The sequence below is a fragment of the Callospermophilus lateralis genome, chromosome 15, assembly GCF_048772815.1.
Source record: "Callospermophilus lateralis isolate mCalLat2 chromosome 15, mCalLat2.hap1, whole genome shotgun sequence".
Taxonomy (NCBI): Eukaryota; Metazoa; Chordata; class Mammalia; order Rodentia; family Sciuridae; genus Callospermophilus; species Callospermophilus lateralis.
Window position 1 is genome coordinate 24,795,906 of NC_135319.1, and position 27,132 is coordinate 24,823,037.

At 45.8% G+C, this 27,132-nt stretch overlaps 3 pseudogenes; all 3 read left to right on the forward strand.

The window, feature by feature from the left end:
- The first annotated feature begins 3,368 nt into the window (after positions 1-3,368).
- On the forward strand, positions 3,369-6,228 carry LOC143381570 (RNA exonuclease 5 pseudogene; annotated as a pseudogene).
- A 6,191-nt stretch (positions 6,229-12,419) lies between these two features.
- On the forward strand, positions 12,420-16,675 carry LOC143381571 (RNA exonuclease 5 pseudogene; annotated as a pseudogene).
- Positions 16,676-24,272: 7,597 nt separating this feature from the next.
- LOC143381572 (RNA exonuclease 5 pseudogene) lies at positions 24,273-27,132 on the forward strand (annotated as a pseudogene).

Below are 27,132 nucleotides of genomic sequence, written 5' to 3' on the forward strand. Positions count from 1 at the left end.
AAACCAGCTTCTACCTCAGAGCAAAGCCTGTCCAAGGAGGGGACATGACCTTTGTCCTTGGAAAGACCCACAGAGCACTCCTGGGGCACATTCCCACCCCGCTAAGTGGTTTGTCTACAAATAACAGGAGAGATCTGCTGGACCAGGTGTCCCTGACTCAGTCAGGCTAGGTGGGGACCCATAGCAAGCCGCTAGCAGCCACCAATCAGCAGCATGAGACAGGGAAATACCTGGGATGCCACATGACCCTCCCAGTAGTTTATGGTGTTGGGAAACCATGTAGTTCATCAAGAACACCCTTCTTGGTGTAAACCAATCAGTTCAAACGAATCCCCCTCTCGTAGTAACCAATCATCACTACCCAACTTGTTCCCGTCGGTGAATGTGCTAATCACGTTTTAGAGTTGTTATTTGATTTTCCCGCAGTGTGTGATGATTTGCCAAGAGATGCTATGCTATGATGTTTGTGGGGGGGTCCCTGCCTTCTCCAAAGAATGTATAAAACTGCTGCAAACCCTGGGCTCGGGGCCTCTCAGCGTCACCAGTTGCTGTGTGCGCCCAGAGGACCCAGCCAGCTCGCAACAGACACCTCTTTGCTGCTTACATCGATCCTGGTCTCTGGTGGTATTTTGGGGGTCCAGAATTCGAGCCTAAAACCTCCCTCCTCCTCTCTCCCCTTTTCCCTATCTAAAGCTCATCTATTTTTCCCATGCTCCCCACAACCCGTCCCCATTATAAATCACCATCCTTGTATCAGACAATACATTCAGCATTTGGATTTTTAGGGCCGGCCTACTTCACTCAGCATTTTATTCTCCAACTTCATCCATTTACTTGCAAACGCCATGATTTTTTTTTCTCCTTTAATGCTGAGTGATATTCCATTGTGTATATATGCCACATTTTCTTCATCCATTCATCTAATGAAAGGTATACCCAGGTTGGTTCCACAATTTAGCTATTGTGAATTGTGCTGCTGTAAACATTGATGTGGCTGCGTCGTTGTAGTATGCTACTTCTAAATCCTTTGGGTATAACCCGAGGAGCGGGATACCTGGATCCAATGGTGGTTCCGTTATGAGGCTTCCAAGGAATCTCCCTACCGCTTTCCATATTGGCTACACCAATTTTCAGTGCCACCAGCAATGTGTGAAGGTGCCTTTGCCCCCGACTTCCCTGCGAAAACTTATTGTTGTTTGTATCCTTAAGAGCTGCCATTTTTACTGGAGAGAGATGAAATCTTAGAGTGATTTTTTATTTGCATTTCTCTAATTGCCAGAGATGTTGAACATTTTTTCATAAATTTGTTGATTGACTGTATATCATTTTCTGAGAAATGTCTGTTCAGTTCTTTGGCCCATTTATTCATTGGCTTATTTGTTTTTTCGCTATTAAGAGTTATGAGTTCTTTATAGAGATTTTTATATATAGTTAGATAGATAGATATAGATGAGTGCTCTATCTGATTTGTGTGTGGTAAAAATTTCCTCCTATTCTGTAGGCTCTCTGTTCACCTCACTTATTGTTTCTTTTGCTGCAAAGAAGCTTTTTAGTTGGAATCCATCTGATTTGTTGATTCTTGATTTTATTTCTTGCACTATAGCAGTCTTATTAAGGAAGTTGGGGCCTAATCTCACATGATGAAGATTAGGGCCTACTTTTTCTTCTGTTAGACCCAAGGTCTCTGGTTTAATTCCTAGGTCCTAGTTCCACTCTGGATTGAGTTCTGTGCATGGTGAGAGACTGGGGTTTTAATTTCATTTTGTTGCCTATGGATTTCCAGTTTTCCCAGCACCGTTTGTTGAAGAGGCTATCTTTTCTCCAAAGTACGTTTTGGGCACCTTTGTCTGATAGAAGATAATTGTAATTTAGTGGGTTAGTCTCCGTGTCCTCTATTCTGTACCATTGGTCTACCAGTCTGTTGATATACACAAGGGAATGTTACTCAGCAATAAAAGAGAATACCATCATGGCATTTGCAGGTAAATGGACGGAGATGGAGGAGATGATGCTAAGTGAAGTCATCCCAAACCAAACAAACGAATGCCAAGTGTTTTCTCTGATATAAGGAGTCTGGGTTGGGGAGCATGGGAGGAAGAGATGAACTCTAGATAGGGGAGAGGAGTGGGAAGGGAAGGGAGGGGGCAGGGGGTTAGAAATGGTGGTGGAATGTGATGGACATCATTATCCAAACTACACGTATGAAAACATGAGTTGGTGTGAATATACTTTATCTACAACCAGAGATGTGAATAATTGTGCTCTATACGTATAATACGAGTCGTAATGCATTCCGCTGTCATATATATATATATAAAAAAAAACTGAATAATTAAGCTAAAATAAAATGGATAGAATAGAGAAAATAGTGGTTACCGGAGCGCGGAAAGGGCGTAGGGCTGAGAACAGGGCAAGAGGATGGTTAATAGTTATGGGGGATGCCCTTGGATAAGAGAAATGACTGACTTTTAGTATTCCACAGCATGGTAGGATAGCTGTGATTGACAACAATATTAAATATTTCAAAACAGCTGATTGGGGGTGTATCTCAGTGGTAGAATAATTGCTGAGTATGTACAAGGCCCTGGGTGCAATCCTCAGTACCGGAAGGGGGAAACCTGATAGGGTTTGGAACGTTCCCAATACAAAGGAGTGATACAGGTGTGAGTGACATATATGCCAATTAACCTGAACTGATCATTACGCCTGGAACACAAGTATTAAGAAGCCACACTGAAAAGAACCCAATAAGTTCAATGAACCCATTCACACTACGGGGCAAATGGCAAAGTACCCCTTAATGTGTTCTGATGAAAGAGAAACTAAACTGGACTTTGGGAGGAGGAAAGACCTGGGTTCTTGTACGGTAATCCTTTTTTTTTCCCCCCCTTTGGTACAGGGAATTGAAAACAGGGGCACTCAATCACTAAGTCACATCCCCAGCCATATTTTGTATTTTATATATATATATTTTATCTTGAAACAGGGTCTCACAGGGTTGCTTAGCGCCTCTCTAAGTGGCTGAGGCAGGCTTTGAATTCACGATCCTCCTGTCTCAGCCTCCAGAGCCGCTGGGCTGTCATCCTCTCTTTCATTTTAGTAGTCATTTTACCTACATAGGCCTCAAGCACGTATTAGCAAACTTAGGTCAAATTTGTTTTCTGCTCCCTGTGTTTTACAGTAATGTTGGGGAACTCGTGATTGTAGGGGTACAGAAACACTGAAGACCTTTAGTTATTTTTGTCTTTACGCTTTTTTTCTTTTCCTTTTTCAAGTCTTTGCTACGTATACAGCACAATTCTGAGAAAATATGAAACCCAGGGCACGGTCCTGTCCCCTGGAACTTAACGAATCTGGGTAAAGAAACCATGAAACTACTGGAAGGTAATGCACTGTAAAGGTCCCCCAAAGGCAATACGCTGGAATACAAAGGGAAGATTTGGCTGAAGTTGCAACAGGGGTCCACTGGATGCTTTGACTACATCCCTTGTCGCTTTGAAACTTACATGTCTGTTTCTCTTTTCCCCAACCTTCTCCTCCCTGATCTTCTTTGCCCTAACCTTCTCCTCCTGATTTTCTTTCCCCTACACTTCTCCTCCCTGATCTTCTCATTTTCTTTTCCCTAAACTTCTCCTCCCTGTTCTTTTCCCCCTCCCTGATCTCCTCCTCTGGGCTCTCCTTTTCCCTAATCTTTTCCTTACCTGATCTCTCCTCCCTAATCTCACTTTCTCTGAATCACCTCTATAAAAACCCCCTCCTCCTGCTGATGTGAGAACCATTGTTTCTCCCTTGCTGGTCAAGCAAGAAACCATCCTTTTTCCTTCTCAAGAACGTTTTCTCTTGCTGGATTGGCATCCAGGCAGGGACAGCTTTCTACTTTCCAAGGACAGCGTTCCACAACAAGGACTCACGTACAGGATCGTGGAGCCAGAGAAGGAGAAGACGGGGAGGCTGAACAGCCAGAGGAGACGGGTCCCCGCCTGGCTGATGGGGACGCCCGAGGTAAGGATACCCCGTTCGGATCTTGTGGACAGGCAGCCCGAGCCCAAGCCCAAGAGAGCCCGGTTGAGTGGCATCGTAATGGCTGAAAACTGTGAAATAACCCACGAACAGCTATGTGAGTTGCTCAAGTACGCGGTTCTGGCTGAACCCGTTATTGAGAGACCCAGGTGGTGCCAGCTTCTGCACGGAAAGCAACTGAGCAGAACAGTGGTGGTCATCCTTCAAGGGATGAGTCAACTCCACTTCTACAGGTTCTATTTGGAGTTTGGATTTCTCCGGAAAGCCTTCAGACACAAGTTCCGCTTGCCTCCTCCATCATCTGCTTTTCTCGCTGATGTTGTCGGGCTACCAAATCAAAGGGCTGGACATCTGCCTAAGACCATGGGAGGATCTTTACCGTCTGCCAGTACGAAACCCAAGGTCGACCTGCAGAATGACCCGGTCATTCGAAAGTATGGCTCTCAGAAGGTGGGCTTGCTGCGATGCCTTCTGACAGAGGAGGAAATGAGAACATTTGACTTTCCGTTGCCAGGTTCTCCCGGCTGTGAGAACTTTGTAACTACCAGATGTAACGCGTCTGTGACAGAGAACAGCCCTCTCTTTGGGCTGGACGGAGAAATGTGCATCACGTCCAAGGGGAGAGAACTGACACGCATCTCACTGGTTGCCGAAGGAGGCTCGTGTCTTATGGACGAGTTGGTGAAACCGGATGAGGAGATTGTAGACTACGCCACCTGCTATTCAGGGATCACGGAGGAGATGCTGAAGCCGGTGACGACGAAACTGAAAGACGTTCAGGGGCGGTTAAAAGCACTGCTTCCTCCTGATGCGGTGTTGGTAGGGCACTCCTTAGACGTGGATCTCCGAGCACTGAACATGATCCACCCATATGTTATCGACACCTCGTTGCTTTATGCCAGGGAGCGGGGCAGAAGATTCAAGCTAAAGTTCTTAGCCAAGGCTATTTTGGGAAAGGACATTCAACGTTCGGAAAGGGACGGTCACGATCCCACAGAGGACGCTACCGCGACCCTTGAATTGGCTCAATTCTTCCTCAAGTATGGCCCAAAGAAGACGGCAGAACTCAATCTGGAGGCGCTGTGGAGAGCCCAAGACCCAAGAAATGTCAGAGAAAAGTTCCAAAGTTACAGCTACAGAGGTGCTTTAAGTTGTTTCGATTCGGTGCATCAGAAGCTCCTTTTTGTATCCCGAGAGACAGATGATATTGAGCTCCCTTCCCCTGAAGATTGTGAAAGTGTCAGGTGCCTTTCCAACAGAGAGGTCTTTGAGCAGGCCAGAAGGCAAGTGCGCCTGTACCCCTTCAGCATTATTCGGTTCTCTTTGGAGCCTTTTTCACCTCTCGTCACTGAGGAAGTGGACAAAAGGATGCGGATCAAGTGGACAGAGATGTCAACTATCTATGCTGGGCCACTGAGCAAAGATTGCAACCTGAGTGCTCTGAAGAGGCTGTTTAGGAGCTTCGGCCCAGTTCGCGCAATGACTGCTGTCCTGGAAACGCATCAGCCTCATCTCTCTGTAGAGTATGAAGTCCTGGAAGCTGCCCAGCTGGCCATCGAGAGCTTGAATGGCGTTCTGGTGGAAGGTGTATACATAAAGGTACAGAGACCTGTGACAGAGCTCACTCTCGACTGCGACACACTCGTTAGGGAGCTGGAACTAGATTCTGAGAACCGAGCCACTATTTACCTGTCCGGAGTTAGTAAAGATTTCTTAGGACATACTCAGGAACTGCCGAACCTCTTTGGTGGCCTGGAAGCTGTGATCGTGCCTCCAGATGCTCAAAGCGGAAGACAGGAAAAATACTGTTTCCTGAAGTTCAAAACTTCTGGCAACGCCCAGAGGGCCCTCCATGTCCTCACAGGCAAGGACTGGAAGCTGAAAGGCAGGCAGGCCCTAACCCCCAGGCACCTGCACGCGTGGCTTAGGGGCTCACCACCTGAATCAAGAAGGCCCGCAGGTCTCAGAGCGAGACCTCCTCCCTCGGAGCGGGAGACCTTGCAGAACTCGAAGGCGGAAAACGCAAAGAGGGCAGCCTGGCGTTGGAGCCGCAAGATTGGAAGGCTCTACCGAAGCCTGAGCCCGGGCACCCTTTGCGTCATCCTCCTGCCAGGAACCACGAGCCCTCATGGATCTCTCTCTGGCCTGGGACTCATGGGAATAAAAGATGAAGAAGAGGAAAGCACCGGCCCAAGCATGGGTTTGTGAGTCTCATCCTTCCTGGGCGATGGTGGAGAAGACGGGTCAGGCTGCAGCTTCTCCAAGAGACTGCTGGGCCTCTTGGTTCAGTGGACGGCTTTGTGTGGGAAGTTGGTGTGCCGGCTAACGGGTCTAATCCATTGACATGGCATGCACAGGTTTTCGATAAATGCCTAAAATTCAAGCCTTCCTCATCTTAAGACAGGGTGGGTGGGGGGAAGTGGGAGACTAAATCAAAAAAAGACGCCACACTGTGCCCCATGAGTCTGTACAATTACTATGTGCCAATTGAAAAAAAAAAAAATTTATATAATTTTATATATGATTAAAAATAAAGTAAAATGGAAACAAAATAAATACAACTTATAATTAAACCAAAATAAATGTAAACGTGTTTGATATCTCGAGACGTTTAAAATTCTACTCATGCTATGTGACATTTTAAAAGTGTGATGGGATGGGATCTGAGTGGAGCGAATGAGCCCGGTGGTTATGTGGTTGAGTCTCGGAAACTGGTAAGGCTTGCAGCGTGGCTGACCAACTAACTGAAGGGCAGATTGCAGAATTCAAAGAAGCTTTCCCACTCCTTGACAGGAACGGGGATGGAACTGTACTAGACTAACAAAGGAATTGGGAAGTGTAATGAGACGGTCTCTTGGGTGGAATCCCACAGAAGTCGAGTTTCAGGACGCGATTAAGGGAGTAGCTGCTGGTGGTAATGGCAAAATTGACTTCCCTGAATTTCTGACAATGATGGCAAGAAAAAGGAAACACAGACAGAAGTAGGGCACGATGTAACATGTGGGGCATGTTGCATCGGAAAGGAGGAAAGCGAACTTACTGCCCTCTTCCGGGTGGGTCCTGGGGCCACCTGTGGCTAAGAAAGCGCCTGGGGATCAGCCAGAAGGCGTTGCCTGGGTTGTGAGGAAAAACCAGACGACCTCTAGGATAGGCTCAGAACCCTTTAGGTCTCTGGACAGCTCGGGTCTCCCATTATGGCCAGTGAGATGGGTGTACACGTGAACTCACCCCACCCTGCTGACCTTTGTCCTGATTGGCTCCTGTGCCTTGTATTAGCTGTGTGTGTTTTCTCAATAAACTGAGATCCTGCTTTGACTGGTCTCCCTGGCTTGTCTGATTGTCCTCCCGTGGGGAAGGGCTGGGTGCTGGGGAAGGGGGGGCGCGGCGGTCAGTCGGCCCTTCCTTTCTTGGTTCCTCATGGTCAGGGCGTGCTCTGTGACCATGCAGGTCAGGAGGGAAGCGGGTGGGGTGGGGTGGGGCTAAAACCCCCCGACATCTGGCGCCCAACGTGGGGCATTAAGAAGTCGGTTCACCAAAAGTGATACTCCTATCCCCAAGCCAAGCCAAGAGAATTTTGAGGTAGGGGTCTCCCCGGAAAGATGGGGCAATCTCACACTAAGTACGGCGACCAGTTTTGGGAAACCCTTGTTGAGGATCGACTTTGGTCGCAGCGAGTCAGTCCTCTCACTGCCCGGGAGGAGAAAGGCTTAAAACCTCACTCTGACAATGGCCTCCTAGACCCTTCTGGTGCCTGGCCTGGTCCTCTGGGTCCCGCACCAAGTGCTCTGGTCCTGGAACATGCGGTAGACAAGTCGGGAAGGGGAGCGGCCTATGCCTATGTTGTCACCCCTCCTTCAAGGAAATTCTCCACCCTCTTGTGCAAACCTGGAAAAGCTGGTTAAGCTGCCTTCTTGCAACACCAGTGATGACTCACCCCCATTGTGTACGGCCCTGTCTTGTTAAGACCAGCGATGAGATGACTCACCCCCATTGTGTATAGATTTCTTGGTAAATGCTAACCCTGGGGCAATAGACAGGCCTTATGGTATTCCTGGGAGGCCCAAGATTTATTTATAGAAGCTCAATTCACAGTAGCTAAACTATGGAACCAACCTAGGTTGGATAAAGAAAATGTGGTATATAATATTTGATGGAATATCACTCAGTTTTAAAGAAGAAGGGAATTATGGTATTTCCGGGTAAATGGACGGAGTTGGAGAATATCATGCTAAGCGAAATAAGCCAGTCCCATAAAACCAAAGGCCGAATGCGTTCTCTGATATGTGGATGCTAATTCACAGTCAGGGCCAAGGTGCTAGGGAAGAATAAAGTTACTTTAGATTAGGTAGAAGAGAGTGAAGGCAGGGGAAGGATATAGAGATAGGAACAATAGTAGAATGAAACAGACATTATTACCTCACTTACACATATGACTGCATGAGCAATGTGATCTGACAACGTGTACAAGGAGAAAAATGAGAAATTAGACCCTATTTATTTATGATATATCAAAATGCATAATTGCATTCTACTGTCATGTATAACTAATTAAAGCAGATTTTAACGATTTTTTTTCAAAAAAGAAAATTCTACTCATTCAAGAAAGAAATCCATAGTCACTGCCCTCTTTTTTGACAAAATTTATTGACAAAATACATGTGGTCAGTTACGCTTAAGTTGCATAACATGATATTTTGCTATATGTAAATGCTGTGAAATAATAGCTCAAATCATCTGACATATCTATCACTTCAGAATAGTTAAAATTTTCTTTTCTTTGTTCGATTTTTGTGGTGAGAACACCTACGGTCTACCAATCAAGGAAAGTCCAGGACCAGATCGATTCTCAGGCGAGCTCTATAAGACCTGCCAAGGAGAATTAACACCAGTACTGCTCAAAACGTTTCGTGGAATATGAAAAGGAGAGAACCCTTCCAATCTCATTCTCTGAAGCTGATATCACTCTGATACCAAAACCATACAAACACACATCAAGGAAAGAAAACTTCATACCAATATCCACGGTGAACATCGATACAAAAATTCTCAGTACAATTCCGGCAAATAGCATATAGAAACATATTAAAAAGATAGTGTGCCACAATCAAGTGGGGTTCATATACAGAAATCAATAAACATAATTCATCACATCAATATACTTAAAAACAAGAATAGTATGATCATCTCAATAGAGGCAGATAAAGCATTTGACAAATACAGCACCCTTCGTGTTCAAAACACTAGAAAAACTAGGAATAGAAGGAACAGACCTCAACCTCATAAAAGCTATCCATGCAAAACCCAAGGACAGCATCATCCTAAACAGAGAAAAATTGAAAGCATTCCCTCTAAAAACTGGAACAAGGATGTCCTCTTTCAAATGAGTAGAATTTGCTAAGGCACTTTAACATGTCTCCAAACACCAGAGGAAAAATCACTGAGAACGCTGCGCCTACCTCAACTAATTTTTTCAGAACTTCCTGCCACCCGCTTTCTGCCTAGCTGGCCTCCATATCTAGCAAGGTCCCTAGCTCTGGGCGGTATCCACATTCATGACTCCTCCTATGCCCCTTGCTTACATGACACTGCCCAGATCCTGCCTGTGTCTGTCCTGAAGGTCCAGTTAGAGGCTCAGAACCAGCCCAAGGTCGGGACTCCGTTGCAATAAAGCAGTGCTGGCAGATAAGTATTTGCAAAACACAGCCACAATCAGGTGAGTCATCTGCTCAGTGGCTAACTCCATCAAGGGGCTTCCTGCATCTCTGGACCTAGCTGTATTGTAAGCATGAGCCAAAAAGATATCTATGCTATTTTCTTGTAAAGCCTGATTCAAATGCTCTTCTCTGTTTGGGTTTTACTGCTTTTCATCCTTATGTTTTAATGTTATGAGTGTAGATGATAAATATTTAAACAGGATGTATATAAGGTTAACAAAAAAAAAAAAAAGTCTCCTTCCATCACTTCCTCACTTTCACAGAAGCAATAATGGTACCAGTTCCAGAAATGTTCACTGCATCCATAAGTACATCTCTGCATACATACATCCTCTCATTTTCAATAAATAGCGCTGTGTACACCCTTCTCCCCTTGGTTCTCGTCACCTGATATCTTAGAGATTGTCTTACCTCAGTGGACATGTAGTTTTTCTCATTCTTCTTAGCAGTCATACTATATTCCGTTATGAAATGTATCATAATTTTTTTCTATATTTCGCTTACTTTAGGATGCATTTTAAAATTTTTATTTATTCTGATTTGTTACATATGACAGCAGAATGCAATTCTTTTCATATTACACAAATAGAGCACAGTTTTTCATGTCTCTGGTTGAATGCAAAGTAGAGTCGCACCATTTGTGTTTTCATACATGTACTTAGGGTAAGGATGTCTGTCTCATTCCACCATCTTTCCTACCTCCGTGCCCCTCTGAAAAACCAGCTTCTACCTCAGAGCAAAGCCTGTCCAAGGAGGGGACATGACCTTTGTCCTTGGAAAGACCCACAGAGCACTCCTGGGGCACATTCCCACCCCGCTAAGTGGTTTGTCTACAAATAACAGGAGAGATCTGCTGGACCAGGTGTCCCTGACTCAGTCAGGCTAGGTGGGGACCCATAGCAAGCCGCTAGCAGCCACCAATCAGCAGCATGAGACAGGGAAATACCTGGGATGCCACATGACCCTCCCAGTAGTTTATGGTGTTGGGAAACCATGTAGTTCATCAAGAACACCCTTCTTGGTGTAAACCAATCAGTTCAAACGAATCCCCCTCTCGTAGTAACCAATCATCACTACCCAACTTGTTCCCGTCGGTGAATGTGCTAATCACGTTTTAGAGTTGTTATTTGATTTTCCCGCAGTGTGTGATGATTTGCCAAGAGATGCTATGCTATGATGTTTGTGGGGGGGTCCCTGCCTTCTCCAAAGAATGTATAAAACTGCTGCAAACCCTGGGCTCGGGGCCTCTCAGCGTCACCAGTTGCTGTGTGCGCCCAGAGGACCCAGCCAGCTCGCAACAGACACCTCTTTGCTGCTTACATCGATCCTGGTCTCTGGTGGTATTTTGGGGGTCCAGAATTCGAGCCTAAAACCTCCCTCCTCCTCTCTCCCCTTTTCCCTATCTAAAGCTCATCTATTTTTCCCATGCTCCCCACAACCCGTCCCCATTATAAATCACCATCCTTGTATCAGACAATACATTCAGCATTTGGATTTTTAGGGCCGGCCTACTTCACTCAGCATTTTATTCTCCAACTTCATCCATTTACTTGCAAACGCCATGATTTTTTTTTCTCCTTTAATGCTGAGTGATATTCCATTGTGTATATATGCCACATTTTCTTCATCCATTCATCTAATGAAAGGTATACCCAGGTTGGTTCCACAATTTAGCTATTGTGAATTGTGCTGCTGTAAACATTGATGTGGCTGCGTCGTTGTAGTATGCTACTTCTAAATCCTTTGGGTATAACCCGAGGAGCGGGATACCTGGATCCAATGGTGGTTCCGTTATGAGGCTTCCAAGGAATCTCCCTACCGCTTTCCATATTGGCTACACCAATTTTCAGTGCCACCAGCAATGTGTGAAGGTGCCTTTGCCCCCGACTTCCCTGCGAAAACTTATTGTTGTTTGTATCCTTAAGAGCTGCCATTTTTACTGGAGAGAGATGAAATCTTAGAGTGATTTTTTATTTGCATTTCTCTAATTGCCAGAGATGTTGAACATTTTTTCATAAATTTGTTGATTGACTGTATATCATTTTCTGAGAAATGTCTGTTCAGTTCTTTGGCCCATTTATTCATTGGCTTATTTGTTTTTTCGCTATTAAGAGTTATGAGTTCTTTATAGAGATTTTTATAGATAGATAGATAGATAGATATAGATGAGTGCTCTATCTGATTTGTGTGTGGTAAAAATTTCCTCCTATTCTGTAGGCTCTCTGTTCACCTCACTTATTGTTTCTTTTGCTGCAAAGAAGCTTTTTAGTTGGAATCCATCTGATTTGTTGATTCTTGATTTTATTTCTTGCACTATAGCAGTCTTATTAAGGAAGTTGGGGCCTAATCTCACATGATGAAGATTAGGGCCTACTTTTTCTTCTGTTAGACCCAAGGTCTCTGGTTTAATTCCTAGGTCCTAGTTCCACTCTGGATTGAGTTCTGTGCATGGTGAGAGACTGGGGTTTTAATTTCATTTTGTTGCCTATGGATTTCCAGTTTTCCCAGCACCGTTTGTTGAAGAGGCTATCTTTTCTCCAAAGTACGTTTTGGGCACCTTTGTCTGATAGAAGATAATTGTAATTTAGTGGGTTAGTCTCCGTGTCCTCTATTCTGTACCATTGGTCTACCAGTCTGTTGATATACACAAGGGAATGTTACTCAGCAATAAAAGAGAATACCGTCATGGCATTTGCAGGTAAATGGACGGAGATGGAGGAGATGATGCTAAGTGAAGTCATCCCATCCCAAACAAACGAATGCCAAGTGTTTTCTCTGATATAAGGAGTCTGGGTTGGGGAGCATGGGAGGAAGAGATGAACTCTAGATAGGGGAGAGGAGTGGGAAGGGAAGGGAGGGGGCAGGGGGTTAGAAATGGTGGTGGAATGTGATGGACATCATTATCCAAACTACACGTATGAAAACATGAGTTGGTGTGAATATACTTTATCTACAACCAGAGATGTGAATAATTGTGCTCTATACGTATAATACGAGTCGTAATGCATTCCGCTGTCGTATATATATAAAAAAAAAAACTGAATAATTAAGCTAAAATAAAATGGATAGAATAGAGAAAATAGTGGTTACCGGAGCGCGGAAAGGGCGTAGGGCTGAGAACAGGGCAAGAGGATGGTTAATAGTTATGGGGGATGCCCTTGGATAAGAGAAATGACTGACTTTTAGTATTCCACAGCATGGTAGGATAGCTGTGATTGACAACAATATTAAATATTTCAAAACAGCTGATTGGGGGTGTATCTCAGTGGTAGAATAATTGCTGAGTATGTACAACGCCCTGGGTGCAATCCTCAGTACCGGAAGGGGGAAACCTGATAGGGTTTGGAACGTTCCCAATACAAAGGAGTGATACAGGTGTGAGTGACATATATGCCAATTAACCTGAACTGATCATTACGCCTGGAACACAAGTATTAAGAAGCCACACTGAAAAGAACCCAATAAGTTCAATGAACCCATTCACACTACGGGGCAAATGGCAAAGTACCCCTTAATGTGTTCTGATGAAAGAGAAACTAAACTGGACTTTGGGAGGAGGAAAGACCTGGGTTCTTGTACGGTAATCCTTTTTTTTTCCCCCCCTTTGGTACAGGGAATTGAAAACAGGGGCACTCAATCACTAAGTCACATCCCCAGCCATATTTTGTATTTTATATATATATATTTTATCTTGAAACAGGGTCTCACAGGGTTGCTTAGCGCCTCTCTAAGTGGCTGAGGCAGGCTTTGAATTCACGATCCTCCTGTCTCAGCCTCCAGAGCCGCTGGGCTGTCATCCTCTCTTTCATTTTAGTAGTCATTTTACCTACATAGGCCTCAAGCACGTATTAGCAAACTTAGGTCAAATTTGTTTTCTGCTCCCTGTGTTTTACAGTAATGTTGGGGAACTCTTGATTGTAGGGGTACAGAAACACTGAAGACCTTTAGTTATTTTTGTCTTTACGCTTTTTTTTCTTTTCCTTTTTCAAGTCTTTGCTACGTATACAGCACAATTCTGAGAAAATATGAAACCCAGGGCACGGTCCTGTCCCCTGGAACTTAACGAATCTGGGTAAAGAAACCATGAAACTACTGGAAGGTAATGCACTGTAAAGGTCCCCCAAAGGCAATACGCTGGAATACAAAGGGAAGATTTGGCTGAAGTTGCAACAGGGGTCCACTGGATGCTTTGACTACATCTTGTCGCTTTGAAACTTACATGTCTGTTTCTCTTTTCCCCAACCTTCTCCTCCCTGATCTTCTTTGCCCTAACCTTCTCCTCCTGATTTTCTTTCCCCTACACTTCTCCTCCCTGATCTTCTCATTTTCTTTTCCCTAAACTTCTCCTCCCTGTTCTTTTCCCCCTCCCTGATCTCCTCCTCTGGGCTCTCCTTTTCCCTAATCTTTTCCTTACCTGATCTCTCCTCCCTAATCTCACTTTCTCTGAATCACCTCTATAAAAACCCCCTCCTCCTGCTGATGTGAGAACCATTGTTTCTCCCTTGCTGGTCAAGCAAGAAACCATCCTTTTTCCTTCTCAAGAACGTTTTCTCTTGCTGGATTGGCATCCAGGCAGGGACAGCTTTCTACTTTCCAAGGACAGCGTTCCACAACAAGGACTCACGTACAGGATCGTGGAGCCAGAGAAGGAGAAGACGGGGAGGCTGAACAGCCAGAGGAGACGGGTCCCCGCCTGGCTGATGGGGACGCCCGAGGTAAGGATACCCCGTTCGGATCTTGTGGACAGGCAGCCCGAGCCCAAGCCCAAGAGAGCCCGGTTGAGTGGCATCGTAATGGCTGAAAACTGTGAAATAACCCACGAACAGCTATGTGAGTTGCTCAAGTACGCGGTTCTGGCTGAACCCGTTATTGAGAGACCCAGGTGGTGCCAGCTTCTGCACGGAAAGCAACTGAGCAGAACAGTGGTGGTCATCCTTCAAGGGATGAGTCAACTCCACTTCTACAGGTTCTATTTGGAGTTTGGATTTCTCCGGAAAGCCTTCAGACACAAGTTCCGCTTGCCTCCTCCATCATCTGCTTTTCTCGCTGATGTTGTCGGGCTACCAAATCAAAGGGCTGGACATCTGCCTAAGACCATGGGAGGATCTTTACCGTCTGCCAGTACGAAACCCAAGGTCGACCTGCAGAATGACCCGGTCATTCGAAAGTATGGCTCTCAGAAGGTGGGCTTGCTGCGATGCCTTCTGACAGAGGAGGAAATGAGAACATTTGACTTTCCGTTGCCAGGTTCTCCCGGCTGTGAGAACTTTGTAACTACCAGATGTAACGCGTCTGTGACAGAGAACAGCCCTCTCTTTGGGCTGGACGGAGAAATGTGCATCACGTCCAAGGGGAGAGAACTGACACGCATCTCACTGGTTGCCGAAGGAGGCTCGTGTCTTATGGACGAGTTGGTGAAACCGGATGAGGAGATTGTAGACTACGCCACCTGCTATTCAGGGATCACGGAGGAGATGCTGAAGCCGGTGACGACGAAACTGAAAGACGTTCAGGGGCGGTTAAAAGCACTGCTTCCTCCTGATGCGGTGTTGGTAGGGCACTCCTTAGACGTGGATCTCCGAGCACTGAACATGATCCACCCATATGTTATCGACACCTCGTTGCTTTATGCCAGGGAGCGGGGCAGAAGATTCAAGCTAAAGTTCTTAGCCAAGGCTATTTTGGGAAAGGACATTCAACGTTCGGAAAGGGACGGTCACGATCCCACAGAGGACCCTACCGCGACCCTTGAATTGGCTCAATTCTTCCTCAAGTATGGCCCAAAGAAGACGGCAGAACTCAATCTGGAGGCGCTGTGGAGAGCCCAAGACCCAAGAAATGTCAGAGAAAAGTTCCAAAGTTACAGCTACAGAGGTGCTTTAAGTTGTTTCGATTCGGTGCATCAGAAGCTCCTTTTTGTATCCCGAGAGACAGATGATATTGAGCTCCCTTCCCCTGAAGATTGTGAAAGTGTCAGGTGCCTTTCCAACAGAGAGGTCTTTGAGCAGGCCAGAAGGCAAGTGCGCCTGTACCCCTTCAGCATTATTCGGTTCTCTTTGGAGCCTTTTTCACCTCTCGTCACTGAGGAAGTGGACAAAAGGATGCGGATCAAGTGGACAGAGATGTCAACTATCTATGCTGGGCCACTGAGCAAAGATTGCAACCTGAGTGCTCTGAAGAGGCTGTTTAGGAGCTTCGGCCCAGTTCGCGCAATGACTGCTGTCCTGGAAACGCATCAGCCTCATCTCTCTGTAGAGTATGAAGTCCTGGAAGCTGCCCAGCTGGCCATCGAGAGCTTGAATGGCGTTCTGGTGGAAGGTGTATACATAAAGGTACAGAGACCTGTGACAGAGCTCACTCTCGACTGCGACACACTCTTTAGGGAGCTGGAACTAGATTCTGAGAACCGAGCCACTATTTACCTGTCCGGAGTTAGTAAAGATTTCTTAGGACATACTCAGGAACTGCCGAACCTCTTTGGTGGCCTGGAAGCTGTGATCGTGCCTCCAGATGCTCAAAGCGGAAGACAGGAAAAATACTGTTTCCTGAAGTTCAAAACTTCTGGCAACGCCCAGAGGGCCCTGCATGTCCTCACAGGCAAGGACTGGAAGCTGAAAGGCAGGCAGGCCCTAACCCCCAGGCACCTGCACGCGTGGCTTAGGGGCTCACCACCTGAATCAAGAAGGCCCGCAGGTCTCAGAGCGAGACCTCCTCCCTCGGAGCGGGAGACCTTGCAGAACTCGAAGGCGGAAAACGCAAAGAGGGCAGCCTGGCGTTGGAGCCGCAAGATTGGAAGGCTCTACCGAAGCCTGAGCCCGGGCACCCTTTGCGTCATCCTCCTGCCAGGAACCACGAGCCCTCATGGATCTCTCTCTGGCCTGGGACTCATGGGAATAAAAGATGAAGAAGAGGAAAGCACCGGCCCAAGCATGGGTTTGTGAGTCTCATCCTTCCTGGGCGATGGTGGAGAAGACGGGTCAGGCTGCAGCTTCTCCAAGAGACTGCTGGGCCTCTTGGTTCAGTGGACGGCTTTGTGTGGGAAGTTGGTGTGCCGGCTAACGGGTCTAATCCATTGACATGGCATGCACAGGTTTTCGATAAATGCCTAAAATTCAAGCCTTCCTCATCTTAAGACAGGGTGGGTGGGGGGAAGTGGGAGACTAAATCAAAAAAAGACGCCACACTGTGCCCCATGAGTCTGTACAATTACTATGTGCCAATTGAAAAAAAAAAAATTTATATAATTTTATATATGATTAAAAATAAAGTAAAATGGAAACAAAATAAATACAACTTATAATTAAACCAAAATAAATGTAAACGTGTTTGATATCTCGAGACGTTTAAAATTCTACTCATGCTATGTGACATTTTAAAGTGTGATGGGATGGGATCTGAGTGGAGCGAATGAGCCCGGTGGTTATGTGGTTGAGTCTCGGAAACTGGTAAGGCTTGCAGCGTGGCTGACCAGCTAACTGAAGGGCAGATTGCAGAATTCAAAGAAGCTTTCCCACTCCTTGACAGGAACGGGGATGGAACTGTACTAGACTAACAAAGGAATTGGGAAGTGTAATGAGACGGTCTCTTGGGTGGAATCCCACAGAAGTCGAGTTTCAGGACGCGATTAAGGGAGTAGCTGCTGGTGGTAATGGCAAAATTGACTTCCCTGAATTTCTGACAATGATGGCAAGAAAAAAGAAACACAGACACAAGTAGGGCACGATGTAACATGTGGGGCATGTTGCATCGGAAAGGAGGAAAGCGAACTTACTGCCCTCTTCCGGGTGGGTCCTGGGGCCACCTGTGGCTAAGAAAGCGCCTGGGGATCAGCCAGAAGGCGTTGCCTGGGTTGTGAGGAAAAACCAGACGACCTCTAGGATAGGCTCAGAACCCTTTAGCTCTCTGGACAGCTCGGGTCTCCCATTATGGCCAGTGAGATGGGTGTACACGTGAACTCACCCCACCCTGCTGACCTTTGTCCTGATTGGCTCCTGTGCCTTGTATTAGCTGTGTGTGTTTTCTCAATAAACTGAGATCCTGCTTTGACTGGTCTCCCTGGCTTGTCTGATTGTCCTCCCGTGGGGAAGGGCTGGGTGCTGGGGAAGGGGGGGCGCGGCGGTCAGTCGGCCCTTCCTTTCTTGGTTCCTCATGGTCAGGGCGTGCTCTGTGACCATGCAGGTCAGGAGGGAAGCGGGTGGGGTGGGGTGGGGCTAAAACCCCCCGACATCTGGCGCCCAACGTGGGGCATTAAGAAGTCGGTTCACCAAAAGTGATACTCCTATCCCCAAGCCAAGCCAAGAGAGTTTTGAGGTAGGGGTCTCCCCGGAAAGATGGGGCAATCTCACACTAAGTACGGCGACCAGTTTTGGGAAACCCTTGTTGAGGATCGACTTTGGTCGCAGCGAGTCAGTCCTCTCACTGCCCGGGAGGAGAAAGGCTTAAAACCTCACTCTGACAATGGCCTCCTAGACCCTTCTGGTGCCTGGCCTGGTCCTCTGGGTCCCGCACCAAGTGCTCTGGTCCTGGAACATGCGGTAGACAAGTCGGGAAGGGGAGCGGCCTATGCCTATGTTGTCACCCCTCCTTCAAGGAAATTCTCCACCCTCTTGTGCAAACCTGGAAAAGCTGGTTAAGCTGCCTTCTTGCAACACCAGTGATGACTCACCCCCATTGTGTACGGCCCTGTCTTGTTAAGACCAGCGATGAGATGACTCACCCCCATTGTGTATAGATTTCTTGGTAAATGCTAACCCTGGGGCAATAGACAGGCCTTATGGTATTCCTGGGAGGCCCAAGATTTATTTACAGAAGCTCAATTCACAGTAGCTAAACTATGGAACCAACCTAGGTTGGATAAAGAAAATGTGGTATATAATATTTGATGGAATATCACTCAGTTTTAAAGAAGAAGGGAATTATGGTATTTCCGGGTAAATGGACGGAGTTGGAGAATATCATGCTAAGCGAAATAAGCCAGGCCCATAAAACCAAAGGCCGAATGCGTTCTCTGATATGTGGATGCTAATTCACAGTCAGGGCCAAGGTGCTAGGGAAGAATAAAGTTACTTTAGATTAGGTAGAAGAGAGTGAAGGCAGGGGAAGGATATAGAGATAGGAAAGTTAGTAGAATGAAACAGACATTATTACCTCACTTACACATATGACTGCATGAGCAATGTGATCTGACAACGTGTACAAGGAGAAAAATGAGAAATTAGACCCTATTTATTTATGATATATCAAAATGCATAATTGCATTCTACTGTCATGTATAACTAATTAAAGCAGATTTTAACGATTTTTTTTCAAAAAAGAAAATTCTACTCATTCAAGAAAGAAATCCATAGTCACTGCCCTCTTTTTTGACAAAATTTATTGACAAAATACATGTGGTCAGTTACGCTTAAGTTGCATAACATGATATTTTGCTATACGTAAATGCTGTGAAATAATAGCTCAAATCATCTGACATATCTATCACTTCAGAATAGTTAAAATTTTCTTTTCTTTGTTCGATTTTTGTGGTGAGAACACCTACGGTCTACCAATCAAGGAAAGTCCAGGACCAGATCGATTCTCAGCCGAGCTCTATAAGACCTGCCAAGGAGAATTAACACCAGTACTGCTCAAAACGTTTCGTGGAATATGAAAAGGAGAGAACCCTTCCAATCTCATTCTCTGAAGCTGATATCACTCTGATACCAAAACCATACAAACACACATCAAGGAAAGAAAACTTCATACCAATATCCACGGTGAACATCGATACAAAAATTCTCAGTACAATTCCGGCAAATAGCATATAGAAACATATTAAAAAGATAGTGTGCCACAATCAAGTGGGGTTCATATACAGAAATCAATAAACATAATTCATCACATCAATATACTTAAAAACAAGAATAGTATGATCATCTCAATAGAGGCAGATAAAGCATTTGACAAATACAGCACCCTTCGTGTTCAAAACACTAGAAAAACTAGGAATAGAAGGAACAGACCTCAACCTCATAAAAGCTATCCATGCAAAACCCAAGGACAGCATCATCCTAAACAGAGAAAAATTGAAAGCATTCCCTCTAAAAACTGGAACAAGGATGTCCTCTTTCAAATGAGTAGACTTTGCTAAGGCACTTTAACATGTCTCCAAACACCAGAGGAAAAATCACTGAGAACGCTGCGCCTACCTCAACTAATTTTTTCAGAACTTCCTGCCACCCGCTTTCTGCCTAGCTGGCCTCCATATCTAGCAAGGTCCCTAGCTCTGGGCGGTATCCACATTCATGACTCCTCCTATGCCCCTTGCTTACATGACACTGCCCAGATCCTGCCTGTGTCTGTCCTGAAGGTCCAGTTAGAGGCTCAGAACCAGCCCAAGGTCGGGACTCCGTTGCAATAAAGCAGTGCTGGCAGATAAGTATTTGCAAAACACAGCCACAATCAGGTGAGTCATCTGCTCAGTGGCTAACTCCATCAAGGGGCTTCCTGCATCTCTGGACCTAGCTGTATTGTAAGCATGAGCCAAAAAGAGATCTATGCTATTTTCTTGTAAAGCCTGATTCAAATGCTCTTCTCTGTTTTGGTTTTACTGCTTTTCATCCTTATGTTTTAATGTTATGAGTGTAGATGATAAATATTTAAACAGGATGTATATAAGGTTAACAAAAAAAAAAAAAAAAAAAAAGTCTCCTTCCATCACTTCCTCACTTTCACAGAAGCAATAATGGTACCAGTTCCAGAAATGTTCACTGCATCCATAAGTACATCTCTGCATACATACATCCTCTCATTTTCAATAAATAGCGCTGTGTACACCCTTCTCCCCTTGGTTCTCGTCACCTGATATCTTAGAGATTGTCTTACCTCAGTGGACATGTAGTTTTTCTCATTCTTCTTAGCAGTCATACTATATTCCGTTATGAAATGTATCATAATTTTTTTCTATATTTCGCTTACTTTAGGATGCATTTTAAAATTTTTATTTATTCTGATTTGTTACATATGACAGCAGAATGCAATTCTTTTCGTATTACACAAATAGAGCACAATTTTTCATGTCTCTGGTTGAATGCAAAGTAGAGTCGCACCATTTGTGTTTTCATACATGTACTTAGGGTAAGGATGTCTGTCTCATTCCACCATCTTTCCTACCTCCGTGCCCCTCTGAAAAACCAGCTTCTACCTCAGAGCAAAGCCTGTCCAAGGAGGGGACATGACCTTTGTCCTTGGAAAGACCCACAGAGCACTCCTGGGGCACATTCCCACCCCGCTAAGTGGTTTGTCTACAAATAACAGGAGAGATCTGCTGGACCAGGTGTCCCTGACTCAGTCAGGCTAGGTGGGGACCCATAGCAAGCCGCTAGCAGCCACCAATCAGCAGCATGAGACAGGGAAATACCTGGGATGCCACATGACCCTCCCAGTAGTTTATGGTGTTGGGAAACCATGTAGTTCATCAAGAACACCCTTCTTGGTGTAAACCAATCAGTTCAAACGAATCCCCCTCTCGTAGTAACCAATCATCACTACCCAACTTGTTCCCGTCGGTGAATGTGCTAATCACGTTTTAGAGTTGTTATTTGATTTTCCCGCAGTGTGTGATGATTTGCCAAGAGATGCTATGCTATGATGTTTGTGGGGGGGTCCCTGCCTTCTCCAAAGAATGTATAAAACTGCTGCAAACCCTGGGCTCGGGGCCTCTCAGCGTCACCAGTTGCTGTGTGCGCCCAGAGGACCCAGCCAGCTCGCAACAGACACCTCTTTGCTGCTTACATCGATCCTGGTCTCTGGTGGTATTTTGGGGGTCCAGAATTCGAGCCTAAAACCTCCCTCCTCCTCTCTCCCCTTTTCCCTATCTAAAGCTCATCTATTTTTCCCATGCTCCCCACAACCCGTCCCCATTATAAATCACCATCCTTGTATCAGACAATACATTCAGCATTTGGATTTTTAGGGCCGGCCTACTTCACTCAGCATTTTATTCTCCAACTTCATCCATTTACTTGCAAACGCCATGATTTTTTTTTCTCCTTTAATGCTGAGTGATATTCCATTGTGTATATATGCCACATTTTCTTCATCCATTCATCTAATGAAAGGTATACCCAGGTTGGTTCCACAATTTAGCTATTGTGAATTGTGCTGCTGTAAACATTGATGTGGCTGCGTCGTTGTAGTATGCTACTTCTAAATCCTTTGGGTATAACCCGAGGAGCGGGATACCTGGATCCAATGGTGGTTCCGTTATGAGGCTTCCAAGGAATCTCCCTACCGCTTTCCATATTGGCTACACCAATTTTCAGTGCCACCAGCAATGTGTGAAGGTGCCTTTGCCCCCGACTTCCCTGCGAAAACTTATTGTTGTTTGTATCCTTAAGAGCTGCCATTTTTACTGGAGAGAGATGAAATCTTAGAGTGATTTTTTATTTGCATTTCTCTAATTGCCAGAGATGTTGAACATTTTTTCATAAATTTGTTGATTGACTGTATATCATTTTCTGAGAAATGTCTGTTCAGTTCTTTGGCCCATTTATTCATTGGCTTATTTGTTTTTTCACTATTAAGAGTTATGAGTTCTTTATAGAGATTTTTATATATAGTTAGATAGATAGATATAGATGAGTGCTCTATCTGATTTGTGTGTGGTAAAAATTTCCTCCTATTCTGTAGGCTCTCTGTTCACCTCACTTATTGTTTCTTTTGCTGCAAAGAAGCTTTTTAGTTGGAATCCATCTGATTTGTTGATTCTTGATTTTATTTCTTGCACTATAGCAGTCTTATTAAGGAAGTTGGGGCCTAATCTCACATGATGAAGATTAGGGCCTACTTTTTCTTCTGTTAGACCCAAGGTCTCTGGTTTAATTCCTAGGTCCTAGTTCCACTCTGGATTGAGTTCTGTGCATGGTGAGAGACTGGGGTTTTAATTTCATTTTGTTGCCTATGGATTTCCAGTTTTCCCAGCACCGTTTGTTGAAGAGGCTATCTTTTCTCCAAAGTACGTTTTGGGCACCTTTGTCTGATAGAAGATAATTGTAATTTAGTGGGTTAGTCTCCGTGTCCTCTATTCTGTACCATTGGTCTACCAGTCTGTTGATATACACAAGGGAATGTTACTCAGCAATAAAAGAGAATACCATCATGGCATTTGCAGGTAAATGGACGGAGATGGAGGAGATGATGCTAAGTGAAGTCATCCCAAACCAAACAAACGAATGCCAAGTGTTTTCTCTGATATAAGGAGTCTGGGTTGGGGAGCATGGGAGGAAGAGATGAACTCTAGATAGGGGAGAGGAGTGGGAAGGGAAGGGAGGGGGCAGGGGGTTAGAAATGGTGGTGGAATGTGATGGACATCATTATCCAAACTACACGTATGAAAACATGAGTTGGTGTGAATATACTTTATCTACAACCAGAGATGTGAATAATTGTGCTCTATACGTATAATACGAGTCGTAATGCATTCCGCTGTCATATATATATATATATAAAAAAAAACTGAATAATTAAGCTAAAATGAAATGGATAGAATAGAGAAAATAGTGGTTACCGGAGCGCGGAAAGGGCGTAGGGCTGAGAACAGGGCAAGAGGATGGTTAATAGTTATGGGGGATGCCCTTGGATAAGAGAAATGACTGACTTTTAGTATTCCACAGCATGGTAGGATAGCTGTGATTGACAACAATATTAAATATTTCAAAACAGCTGATTGGGGGTGTATCTCAGTGGTAGAATAATTGCTGAGTATGTACAAGGCCCTGGGTGCAATCCTCAGTACCGGAAGGGGGAAACCTGATAGGGTTTGGAACGTTCCCAATACAAAGGAGTGATACAGGTGTGAGTGACATATATGCCAATTAACCTGAACTGATCATTACGCCTGGAACACAAGTATTAAGAAGCCACACTGAAAAGAACCCAATAAGTTCAATGAACCCATTCACACTACGGGGCAAATGGCAAAGTACCCCTTAATGTGTTCTGATGAAAGAGAAACTAAACTGGACTTTGGGAGGAGGAAAGACCTGGGTTCTTGTACGGTAATCCTTTTTTTTTCCCCCCCTTTGGTACAGGGAATTGAAAACAGGGGCACTCAATCACTAAGTCACATCCCCAGCCATATTTTGTATTTTATATATATATATTTTATCTTGAAACAGGGTCTCACAGGGTTGCTTAGCGCCTCTCTAAGTGGCTGAGGCAGGCTTTGAATTCACGATCCTCCTGTCTCAGCCTCCAGAGCCGCTGGGCTGTCATCCTCTCTTTCATTTTAGTAGTCATTTTACCTACATAGGCCTCAAGCACGTATTAGCAAACTTAGGTCAAATTTGTTTTCTGCTCCCTGTGTTTTACAGTAATGTTGGGGAACTCGTGATTGTAGGGGTACAGAAACACTGAAGACCTTTAGTTATTTTTGTCTTTACGCTTTTTTTCTTTTCCTTTTTCAAGTCTTTGCTACGTATACAGCACAATTCTGAGAAAATATGAAACCCAGGGCACGGTCCTGTCCCCTGGAACTTAACGAATCTGGGTAAAGAAACCATGAAACTACTGGAAGGTAATGCACTGTAAAGGTCCCCCAAAGGCAATACGCTGGAATACAAAGGGAAGATTTGGCTGAAGTTGCAACAGGGGTCCACTGGATGCTTTGACTACATCCCTTGTCGCTTTGAAACTTACATGTCTGTTTCTCTTTTCCCCAACCTTCTCCTCCCTGATCTTCTTTGCCCTAACCTTCTCCTCCTGATTTTCTTTCCCCTACACTTCTCCTCCCTGATCTTCTCATTTTCTTTTCCCTAAACTTCTCCTCCCTGTTCTTTTCCCCCTCCCTGATCTCCTCCTCTGGGCTCTCCTTTTCCCTAATCTTTTCCTTACCTGATCTCTCCTCCCTAATCTCACTTTCTCTGAATCACCTCTATAAAAACCCCCTCCTCCTGCTGATGTGAGAACCATTGTTTCTCCCTTGCTGGTCAAGCAAGAAACCATCCTTTTTCCTTCTCAAGAACGTTTTCTCTTGCTGGATTGGCATCCAGGCAGGGACAGCTTTCTACTTTCCAAGGACAGCGTTCCACAACAAGGACTCACGTACAGGATCGTGGAGCCAGAGAAGGAGAAGACGGGGAGGCTGAACAGCCAGAGGAGACGGGTCCCCGCCTGGCTGATGGGGACGCCCGAGGTAAGGATACCCCGTTCGGATCTTGTGGACAGGCAGCCCGAGCCCAAGCCCAAGAGAGCCCGGTTGAGTGGCATCGTAATGGCTGAAAACTGTGAAATAACCCACGAACAGCTATGTGAGTTGCTCAAGTACGCGGTTCTGGCTGAACCCGTTATTGAGAGACCCAGGTGGTGCCAGCTTCTGCACGGAAAGCAACTGAGCAGAACAGTGGTGGTCATCCTTCAAGGGATGAGTCAACTCCACTTCTACAGGTTCTATTTGGAGTTTGGATTTCTCCGGAAAGCCTTCAGACACAAGTTCCGCTTGCCTCCTCCATCATCTGCTTTTCTCGCTGATGTTGTCGGGCTACCAAATCAAAGGGCTGGACATCTGCCTAAGACCATGGGAGGATCTTTACCGTCTGCCAGTACGAAACCCAAGGTCGACCTGCAGAATGACCCGGTCATTCGAAAGTATGGCTCTCAGAAGGTGGGCTTGCTGCGATGCCTTCTGACAGAGGAGGAAATGAGAACATTTGACTTTCCGTTGCCAGGTTCTCCCGGCTGTGAGAACTTTGTAACTACCAGATGTAACGCGTCTGTGACAGAGAACAGCCCTCTCTTTGGGCTGGACGGAGAAATGTGCATCACGTCCAAGGGGAGAGAACTGACACGCATCTCACTGGTTGCCGAAGGAGGCTCGTGTCTTATGGACGAGTTGGTGAAACCGGATGAGGAGATTGTAGACTACGCCACCTGCTATTCAGGGATCACGGAGGAGATGCTGAAGCCGGTGACGACGAAACTGAAAGACGTTCAGGGGCGGTTAAAAGCACTGCTTCCTCCTGATGCGGTGTTGGTAGGGCACTCCTTAGACGTGGATCTCCGAGCACTGAACATGATCCACCCATATGTTATCGACACCTCGTTGCTTTATGCCAGGGAGCGGGGCAGAAGATTCAAGCTAAAGTTCTTAGCCAAGGCTATTTTGGGAAAGGACATTCAACGTTCGGAAAGGGACGGTCACGATCCCACAGAGGACGCTACCGCGACCCTTGAATTGGCTCAATTCTTCCTCAAGTATGGCCCAAAGAAGACGGCAGAACTCAATCTGGAGGCGCTGTGGAGAGCCCAAGACCCAAGAAATGTCAGAGAAAAGTTCCAAAGTTACAGCTACAGAGGTGCTTTAAGTTGTTTCGATTCGGTGCATCAGAAGCTCCTTTTTGTATCCCGAGAGACAGATGATATTGAGCTCCCTTCCCCTGAAGATTGTGAAAGTGTCAGGTGCCTTTCCAACAGAGAGGTCTTTGAGCAGGCCAGAAGGCAAGTGCGCCTGTACCCCTTCAGCATTATTCGGTTCTCTTTGGAGCCTTTTTCACCTCTCGTCACTGAGGAAGTGGACAAAAGGATGCGGATCAAGTGGACAGAGATGTCAACTATCTATGCTGGGTCACTGAGCAAAGATTGCAACCTGAGTGCTCTGAAGAGGCTGTTTAGGAGCTTCGGCCCAGTTCGCGCAATGACTGCTGTCCTGGAAACGCATCAGCCTCATCTCTCTGTAGAGTATGAAGTCCTGGAAGCTGCCCAGCTGGCCATCGAGAGCTTGAATGGCGTTCTGGTGGAAGGTGTATACATAAAGGTACAGAGACCTGTGACAGAGCTCACTCTCGACTGCGACACACTCGTTAGGGAGCTGGAACTAGATTCTGAGAACCGAGCCACTATTTACCTGTCCGGAGTTAGTAAAGATTTCTTAGGACATACTCAGGAACTGCCGAACCTCTTTGGTGGCCTGGAAGCTGTGATCGTGCCTCCAGATGCTCAAAGCGGAAGACAGGAAAAATACTGTTTCCTGAAGTTCAAAACTTCTGGCAACGCCCAGAGGGCCCTCCATGTCCTCACAGGCAAGGACTGGAAGCTGAAAGGCAGGCAGGCCCTAACCCCCAGGCACCTGCACGCGTGGCTTAGGGGCTCACCACCTGAATCAAGAAGGCCCGCAGGTCTCAGAGCGAGACCTCCTCCCTCGGAGCGGGAGACCTTGCAGAACTCGAAGGCGGAAAACGCAAAGAGGGCAGCCTGGCGTTGGAGCCGCAAGATTGGAAGGCTCTACCGAAGCCTGAGCCCGGGCACCCTTTGCGTCATCCTCCTGCCAGGAACCACGAGCCCTCATGGATCTCTCTCTGGCCTGGGACTCATGGGAATAAAAGATGAAGAAGAGGAAAGCACCGGCCCAAGCATGGGTTTGTGA